The sequence below is a fragment of the Charadrius vociferus genome, unplaced genomic scaffold (genome assembly GCF_000708025.1).
Source record: "Charadrius vociferus isolate BGI_N301 unplaced genomic scaffold, ASM70802v2 scaffold377, whole genome shotgun sequence".
Lineage (NCBI taxonomy): Eukaryota > Metazoa > Chordata > Aves > Charadriiformes > Charadriidae > Charadrius > Charadrius vociferus.
Window position 1 is genome coordinate 2,165,623 of NW_009649456.1, and position 10,433 is coordinate 2,176,055.

Here is a 10,433-nt window from a genome sequence, read left to right on the forward strand (position 1 = left end):
CCCTACATGAACATTTCCAGTTTGATATTGGAATGTTTTCATAGGCAGCAGAAACTTTCAAAAACAAATCCTGAATCATTTTCCACTGAGAAACCGTGGAAAATTCATAGATTTTAATCCAGTCATAATAAAAAGAATATTACTGGTAAAAAGTAAGCATACAATACATGCAAGTATCAGTCCAATTAAATGAGAATGTTCACTTTTCAAAGTAGCCATAGGGATGATGTTAAAATGTTGAAGGCAAGGGTGTTATTCTAGGTTTTTTGGCAAGGAAAATCTTATAGCATTATTTTTACTGGAAACATAGCACAAAATGTTCCATCTCAACAAGGGGTTAGGAAGAGAGAGGGGAAGCTAAGATATTTCCTCAAAATGCATGCTCTATCTTCTGAACATCGTGAATGGTTAAAATGTTTTTCATGCCTGTCCATGCATTCATGCATGGATAAAGCCATAAAAGCCATAATTTCTAATTTGCACTCAGATTTGGGGAAAGAAGATTGTAATTAGACAGTTATCAAATAATAAAATGTTCAGTAGGGTGGAGAACCATCTTATTAAGTGATTTTAGCCTTTAAAGGATTTCTCCTGCTTTAGGTGAAACCCTTTGATTATACCATAATACACTGACTACTAGTAGTCCTCTGCATATATTAATGTATATTTTTTTAAATAAAAATCTAATAGCATTCTCCCTGAAGCTCAGATGTTTTCTCCTTTCTTCAGAACCAAGGAATATTTTAAATTAATGGGATGTTGTGTTATTCTTCCTAGTATTGTTCAAAACCAAAATAAACATAAACCCCTTCAGTTCTAGTGTATAGTTACACCAAGAGTGTTCAGTCATTCTCACATTGCACTAACATGACATGAAGAAGCAATATAGACAATCCATGCTGCAAAGCTCACAGTGGAAGATTGCAACTAAATCATACATGTGTTTAAGCAAGTTTGTACTGGCTAGGGAATACAATAATAATGAAAGGCAACTGGTTTTTGTTGGGTTTTTTTAAAATTTATTTATTTATAGCACATACAAGTAGTGTCTATTCAATTTACTGCACCTGGTGCAAAGGAAGAAGAAAACAACATACTACAGGAGGAAAAAATACTGTGTAATAAACAGACGAACTGTTAACAGAGATTATCTTGATCAAAATCAGCTGTAAATTGTGTTAATAAGCCCCTGTAAACTATTGCCTTATGCCAGATTATTTTGAAGCTAAATGAAAGACTGTTCACAGCTGAATATACTTCATCACATAAATGGAGATTAAAGCAGATTTGAAAGCACCATTATGAATAATGCATTATTTTTAAAGAACAAAGTGAATAAGGTAGTCAGTCAGTATAAATCTGGAGTAGGAAAATTTTCAATCAGTTGCATCATTCTCCACAATAAACAAAGGACAACAGTTTCTTGGAATGGAGAGAGGTTGTGCTCATGAATGGGTGCAATTCCTAAAAGGCTGCCAACGAGATAAAAGAAGGGGAGAGCACTTAAAATTATTTGTGGAAGTTTCTCGGGTGGCACGGTGACTGCATCATCGCGCAGAATGCATCTTCACCCATCTCAGTCTTAGTCAAGGATTCCCAAAAGGGGGAAATGGGGGTATAACTAGGGTTAAAGTTGAAGTAATGACAAAGAAACCTTAATTTTCACAGCATGACACAATCCATTCCAGAAAGTCTTTCCATTCCATTCATAAACCTTTTTACTATACAAGTATTTCAGAAATTAACACCCTCCAAAAAATCCAGTCAGCCAGTTTGTGTTGGTGGTCCTGTATTTGCTGCATTTAATGATTCAATAACACCTTGAATATTAGAACTATGGATTCTCTAAACATTCTATCTTGCTCTTAACATTCACGTTTAATAAATATTTATTATCCATGCAACTCAGACTGAGGAAAAAGATACTTTTGTGCTTAGACTAAAACAAATTTTATTTAAATAGAGACAACTGGATCAAGTCCTCCCATTTGAAAATATTACATATATATGTATGTATGTATGTGTTTAATTTTAAAATATACATATTAAATATAAATACAACATAAAATTGATGAATTATATATTTGTGTGGGCACATTCTTTACATTTATATACCTTTATGTTTAGGGGGGTGTGTGTGTATATATATGTTTATATAAAACATATGTATAATCCATATATGTGATGGTATAGTGGTTAGCAAATTAGAAATAAGAATAAGCCCTTAAGAGTGTCTTTTGCAATCCAAGTCACACAGTATACATCGTAATGAAGCAGTTTGACTGATGTGAACAATCATTCCTAATGTAAAATTCTAGGCATACTTTCCATTGCTTTTAAGATGAAAATCTAGAGGCCTGTAGTCCACAGAATAGACAGACCATCCCTGTGGCAAGAGTAACTATGCCACAACATGCTTCAGGCATCTGGAAAAACAACCAGAACAATAACGCTGGTTTACTCTGAAACAAGATACTCTCTTCCTTTTAAAGTCAACACTTTTTGAAACAATGTATCTTGAGGTAACTTCACTAAGGATCTGCATCAACATACCCCATGTGATGCTGCAATTTAGTGAACAAGTATTGTGTGCTACGAATCACATCAGTATCTACCATGTCATTCATTGCATAACTGCTAGAGAATGCAAGAACTAAATGCTTTTGTTCAATCATTGTCTAGAACTTATACGTTAAATAGTTAAACTAAAAGGAAAGGATTACTGTCTGAATACCTAAGGCAATAAGGGCCAAGTCCTGGAATACTGCATAAGCTCAGAAAAAAACACCTTACCTATACCTCTGTGAAGGACATTTAATCTTATCACCTTTTCCTTTCTAAGATAAAGGGTTTTCATATATACAAAAGTTACGCTATGAAGTGTGATAGCTTAACTATGTGTCATGCACCTGATACGACATTTGCAGCTCTCGTGGCCAAATAGGATAAGTGTTTTGAGAGTATAAAATTTCATAAGTTCAGGGAGAGTGTTGTTGGAGGTTGGAGTCTAACAGGGTGTGTCCATGTAAAAAGATGAAAGAGGACTTCAGAAACACTGTTTAAGGAAGTGGAAAATAAATTGTTGTGTGGTTGTTTTTTTTAAATCTTCATATCATACTTATCAAGATCCATATCCAAGGACATAGGCTTTTACGTTTCCCTCTATTATGTTTTCTGCAAATCACTGGAGATTAAAACTTCCTCCCTACCTTGCTCTCTCTTTTTCTTTTTTGGTGGAAAGTTAGTACTCTTTGGAAATTACCAATTGTTCTTCCACTCTTGTGCTAATGTCAGAAATCATACTGAAGTAAACCAAAGACTAATGACTTCTGTCTGTTCTTTAAAAGCACTTAACAAGTAGTTTCACTTAATTGTACTTCATTGTACTTGATAACTTTACAGGCCACCCAAAGTGAATGAGGTTTGCTGTTCTGTAACAGGTCAGCCACAAACCTATGCAATTTCACCCCAAATCCGGATTTCTCTACCCTCCCCCACCCTCCCACCCCTTCTCCTCTCCTCTCCTCTCCTCCTCTTCTCTTCTCTTCTCTTCTCTTCTCTTCTCTTCTCTTCTCGTCTCGTCTCCTCTCCTCTCCTCTCCTCTCCTCTCCTCTCCTCTTCCTTCCTCACCCCACTTTTTATTCTTTGGTATGCCAAGGCATCAATTCATATTTCTAGGGAAAACTGAGCAAAAACTTCAGGATCTGACTCTTCAAAGTAGGATCATCTTTTTGTTCAAATGTCAAAGCTTTAGAAATCACTGATTCATATGTTATTAGCTACCACAGTACAGATTTTTTTTTCCTGTATGTGAAGAAACAGTTTTCTCTTACATTTTAAAAATTTAATTTTAACTACTTAGGTTTGGCTTTTTTTTCAGCCTCCTTTTCTGTTCTAAAAGAATGTAAGAGCTATTTAATAACCTTAATAATATGTCAGTGGTCCCTACAAGTCCATCTCCAACAACTCACAAGGAAAAAAAGCCTACAATCACCATCTTCTTTTGTATTTGAGCTCCTCCTGAGCTCTTTGTCTGTAACCAACGTGAGAGTTTGCCTGCGATATCCACTTTTAGTCTAGCTGTTTTGACCAGTGTAGATCTTTTTTTAATGCTCTTTTCCTGAATAATTGTGTATAAACATTCTAGTTTGAAAATGTAATTTGGTAATATGAAGCTTGATTAAAAAAAAATAGAACACCTTATCACCTTTATCAAAGGCATAATTTTTTTAGCATCAACAGTAATGCTGTTTGGACACTTTCAATCTTATTATGGAAAAATATTATTTCCTGCTATGTTTTGAGACCATTTGTGTTTGTTTACTGTCATCTGCTGCGATCTGATTTTTTTCATTCACATATAAAAAGCAATTCCCAAGAGTGTTTGGACAAACAGTCATTAGTTAAATCTCTTGCTGTTTATGTGAACTTTTGCCCTAAGAGTAAGTATTTTTGTTGATAAGACTGCTATTTTTCCTGTGTCCAGTCTTTAGCTGGACACCTCAGGTACAATATATCTGCAGAATCTTCAGGTTCACTCGGCCGGTCCAGGAGACAGACATTTTCTAGGCGCTTATTATCTCTTTGCTTTCACAGCAGCAAGCAGTATTTCTCTACCACATTCAGCAGTAATCAGGCTTGCCTGACTAACTAAAAGAAGTATTCAACAGAAAGATGCTTTTTTTGAGAAAAGTCGTTTTGCCTGTTAATGCAAAAGCTTGATTAAAGATATGTTTCCATGGGTTGATTATGTTCTTTGATAGGAGGAGACTGTCCCTATGCCATCTACTCACCCCAGACTCTCTCTTGCTCTATCAACTTTTCCATTCACTGCCATTGTGCTTGTTGGGTAGAGAAAAGTTGGTCGGAACTCGGGTTTCCTCAGTGTTTCTGAGCTCAGTCAACTACGCAGTCATATTTCCAGCAGATGTTACTGCTTCTCAAGGCCAAGGTAACCTTAAAAAAAATGCAACTGAGGACACCTGCAGCAAATATTACTAAAATAGCTATTTGAGCCCTTCACTCAATGTTGGGAAGAAGTCTGCTTTTTGTTTTCTTATAAGCTAAAGTTTTCCATCAAAAATGTACTTGTTACCTTCTTACCCATCTGTTCCTAAAGCATGGGAACTGAAGTCCCTGCTTTAGAAAATTATCACTATTAAAGAAAACATTTAAGCACCTGTTTAAATGCCACTAAAATCAATGAGAAATAGGTACATGTTTTCATAAGTCACATCCAGAGTGACTGTCTTGGAGTCAACACTTTGCACTTTCCTGGGGCTTGTCTTTGTTCAAAAACTAATTAACGTTTGCCAGACCTAAATGACCCTAGGGCTTCTGTCTCAGGCCTGCTCAAACCATACCAAGTTTCATCTTCTCACCTCTTTACTCATATTTCCCTTATATTTGGATTAGGTGAGGTATCATCAGTCTTTGTCAGCCAGGAGAACACATTTAACCCTTTCTCACCATGGTCAATGCGTTAAAATTTCTGACTGGTTCAGCTAATCACTGATAGCTTTTGCCAGCTCAAAATAAGTACTGAATTTCAGATGGATAATATGACCGCCTCTCCTTTACTGTTTGTACTTGCTTTAAGTTGGATTTATATTCTACAGCGAGCCCAGCACTTGGGATACAAGATTTCTAACTTCATATTGTTTAATTATCATCCACAAGTATAAGATTGAAACTCACACTGCTTATACAGTCATGCTGTAATTTTTTTTTAGGCCATTGCCCTACCAAAATAGGAGCCTAGGTTAAGGCTTCTTTAGTTAGATGCTTGTTTTATAAAAACAAACAAACAAACAAACAGACAACTGTGCAATTCACATGTTCATTTCATTGTTTCTTTTAGTGCTGAGATATGAAACTTGGATAGACAATTCTTTCAGTCTATTTCAGACAATTCTTTCTCACAATCACCTTACTTCTTTTATAAAAGAAAGTTGAATTTTTCATGGAATAGAGAAAATCATTTGGCTTGACTAGCAATCTCATTGGGATTTTGTGAATTGTTCTTGGCATTTACCAGAAAGGTAACTACGCATGATTCTATTGGCTTTCCCCTTAATATCTGGTATGGTTATCACATGCCAAGAACCACATTGTTGTAAACAGGTGCAACTTCATCTACTTCTACCTGGTTTAGCTTCAAAGAACTATGACTGTCTGTCTATTCTTTCTTCACCAAAGTGAGTGGGAAGATACCAGGCACCTAAATCACATCCAAAGTCCTACAGTTCTTCCATTAAAATCAGTGAAAATGATCAGACTTTTACATGGCACTTCTAGAGCTGAAAAGTCCTAGCAGAAAATTTCATGATTCCTTGCATAGTTTAAAGAGAGCACTGATGATTTTTATCAATTTCCTTTTGTGCAAATTTTATACTCACATTATCTCCTTTCCTCTTTCTTTCCAATGGAATGCTTCATTACCTTGCAGTAATTTATTTCATTAAAATTTATTATAGAGCAAATAAAAGCAGGCATTATTATTATTATTGTCCTTTCTTTTTCTTCTCTAAAAGAGAACTCAGTTTCAGGTGCTGTATAGTCTACTTAGTGAAGATGAACCTCTTACTGATTATACGTTTACATTGATCAGCATATTTCTAGATTTGAATTGAATTTGCAAAGGAATAGCAGATCATTTGAAATGAGAGCCAACCTGAAAAAGAACTAGTTCAAAAGATACAGCTAATTTAAAACTCAAAAAAGAGAATAGTAACTTTGTTTCATATTCTTTTTGGAAAAACAGGAACAGACATCAAAAAAATCCTTTCCTGCTTCAGCTGAACATAGGAAATCTTGAAAATCTTACAAGGTTCTATCTCTGCTAAGTTTCTAACTCAGCTCTCAAGTTTTTCAATATGCGCGAACTAAGACTCAAAATCCCTGCAATGCCTGCCCAAATTATGGCCTATAGACTTCTGTGAAGCACCAACTTTCTAGTTCCTTTTCAGAATCAGAAAATAGAGAAAGCAAAGATTTTCATAGTAATTTTGGAGTTCTTGAAAAGGAGTACTTTAAAACCCACTTTACTTCCCCAGACCCTAGAGTAATAAAAAAACTTGGACACTTTCTGGATTTTTGAAACATTATTTCACTAGTAAATATTGAGAGGGGGTTTGGGTTTTTGTTGTTGGTTTGTTGTTTTTTTTTTTTTTCTCAAGAAAATAAATTTTTGAAAGGAGAAGGCTTGTGTCTTCTGTCTTCAACATTCAGAACTGTCTTTCCAGCTAGAGAAAACAGCTCTCTTTCCTACAACTCATCCCAGCCTTTGGTAGGAACCAATACCCAAACATTGAAGTTCAGTGCTTTTACCTTTCTTCAGGGCTTGAGAATTACTGTTTTGGAGGACTGGATCAGATGATGACTCAAAAGCTGTCATTAGTGCCTCTGTTCATATGTAAAAGCATCACTACAAAGTAAGCAAAAAGAATTGCTGCCCTGTGCAAAACAAATTCTCTAACATAGATTAATAGGATTCTTACCATGGTAACACTTCTTTTCCAGATCACTTTTTACTGTGCTGCCATACTGTCCAGCTCCTTGATTGACAAGATTCGCAGCTTAATTCAGGAGTGGGAGGCAACTGGCTAAATTGGCAGCTTTTCAAATGCATTCCCTAAGGTCTTAGTCCCTAATTCTTGTTCTGTGCCATGAGTGTCTGCAAGACGGTTATCACAGCTGGGGCAGATGGAGTTTGATACAACCCACGCTTTTCCTCTGGGAGAGTTCCTACAAAAATTGGAAAAACAAGAACAAGCAATTAAGTTTCTTTTTTTTTTTTTTTTAAAAAAAAAAAGCAGAGATATAACATTTCTTCTACTCTAAGAGAATCTAAGGAAGAACCAGCTCAAGAATCTTATATGTCATGCACCCTCACCTGTTCTCTCTCCTAGTTCAACTGCAGCTGAGTGGATAGCAGTCATTGTAACAGTATTGTAACTATTGCTTTTGAGATTTTGAGCCAGAGCAGAGAACTTCTGGCTTAAAACAAGTATAAGACAAAACAGATTACCTCAGCAAATAGCAAACTGCCAGGGGTAAAAAGAATCGCAGCACTATCCAGCAGTCTGTTTCAGGGACTGATGGAACCATTCTGCTTGCCTACATTATCTAAAAGTAAGTCTAGCTAAATACGCCACCATTCTGAGCTGAACAGTCTGTCCTCTCCAAAAAACTGAGTTTTCTGTCCAGACAAGTATCTATGTAATATATTAAGAAATGAAGAGCTGACAATTTTCTTCCTGAACCGATTAAAAGAATACCTTTCAAAACCAGTCACTGAATGGAAATTAAACAACAGAGATAGGGGAAATATAAATATTCTAAAATTCAAGGACTACATCAGTGTGGGAAAAGGGTAGTTCTTGGATACTGCAAACAGGAAAGAACTCAAATAACAATGCAATTTCAAATCTGGAGAAAGGCTTGTGTGCCTTTGTCTACTTTTTCTAACTGTACTAGCTAGTTGGTCTAATAAAAGATACTACCTTACCTAGAAATTTTGCTCTGCCTCTTTTTTTTACAGCATGATGGCTACAATAGCTGTATTACTAAATGGATGTTATTCAAATCAATTGTTTCGTTTGTGCTCAAGGGAGAGTTCTATTTTTCCTCTCCAAAGAAGAAAAAACAGCTAGTGCAACCTAACAACTAGAACATGCACTTGCATCACACACATCTGTATTTGAGGGTAAACAGAAAATTCTTATGCCTTCATTTCTTACTTTTTCTCCCTCCAGTATCCGAGGCTACAGTAAAGTGACACGAAAAATCCCCAGTAGGGATTTTCTTGAAATTTTTCTGTTTCTGTCTATGCAGCATCATCAGTGCTGAGAAGAGGGAGAGAAAAGTGCCTGTGGATCACTGATACTGTTCTATCAGATTTGCCAGTCTCCCACAGACAAACAGTAAAAAAAAAAAAAGACGGCTAATGCTCTCATAATACTAGAGCAGTACTGTAAAAATTACAGGAAAACCACAACAAACACAGTTTCTAAATGATGAGGACTTTGTAGTTTTTACGTTTTCTAACTAAGAACAAGCTGGAATGAAAGCAGAAGAAATTGTAGGGATAAACAAAGCAGGAGGCACTCAGCTGTCCTCTTGTCACAGCTGAGGTCACAAGCTCAGGAAAAGTGGCAGCAGCAGCAGGTACTTCTGAAAATCCTCCTGGCACACTACCACTGTCACATGTTTGCTGGATCATGCTGTATGAATCAATAAAACTACTCTCCCAGTTCATAAGAGACACAACTGTTCTAATGAAAGAACCTGTACCAGCCAGAAATTGTTTTCTTTTGAGACTTGGAGGATTTGACCTAAGACACAGAGGAGATAACTGCAATATTCCCAGTGATTCCATGAGCTTTAAATCAGCTCCATAAACTGTGGGAAAGAAGTGCACAGAAGAAATGTCACCCAATGGCCTGCCTGGGAATCTACTCTCCCAGGCACTATGATTGTCACTGACCTTCACGGGGGCAAGCAACAAACCAACTTTTCATACATCTGTTTTCAGTTGATCTGTTTTCAGTCAATTTACTTCTTTTGAGGGCAAACCTCTTGCAAAATAATAAAGGCAAAACATGTGAGAGACACACACAGGAGAAAGGCATTTCTACGAGAATCACATATATGAAAAACCGCATTCACGTAACTGTGTAAAAAAAATGTGTGCATTCTGAAGCTAATTGGGAAAGTAGACAACTACAAATGGGTCTCAGCTGTCAGCTTGCAGGCTACACATGAACGAATGTGACAGAGAACTTGTCAGCCTGCTTTTTCTTCCTATCTGTGCAATCTGATCATACCTAAATTGCTATAGGCACAGACCTGCTGAGAAGATGGACTTCATGTAAAGTGCAAATCACCTGGGAAAAGCAAGGACCTAATAAATGGGGACACAGACTCTACTGCCTGGGGCAGAGTTTGTTGTGTTACCGTGTCAAGAGCAGATTGGCTTCTGCTTTTGAGAGGTAGATCTACGTACAAACCGAAGTTTATAGTTCGTTGGAGTCACTTTCTGTTGCCATTGTAGTTGCACGCTTTACTCTAAATAGTCTCCTGATAGAATGGGGAAATAATAATTAAATAAAGTAATAGTTATCAGAAAAAATAAAGAAGGCAAAAACAATACAATGCTAGCTCTCAGAAAAAAATGTTTGTTTCTGGTAGAGGGAGAACTCTCTCTCTGATTTATAAGTATCAGTGACAAATCTGAGATTCTTTTTAAATGTGTGTATTACATTGTCAAAATATTGTATGTATTTTTATTTTGTATTTATAAATTCTCAGAGTGCACCCTATAGTATATTAGCTAATAATGTATCACACCGATTTACTGGCAGACATTTACAAAGATTTTCTGGACTCTTTGATAACTCAAATACTGAAAAAAGAATTTGAATTTTCAATAA

The 10,433-nt window shown here is 36.2% G+C and overlaps 1 protein-coding gene across 1 annotated transcript in view; it reads right to left on the reverse strand.

Moving 5' to 3' along the window:
* Positions 1-10,433, reverse strand: part of SLC12A2 (solute carrier family 12 (sodium/potassium/chloride transporter), member 2) — a 167,093-nt gene that overhangs the window by 126,221 nt on the left and 30,439 nt on the right. The window lies entirely within an intron of this gene.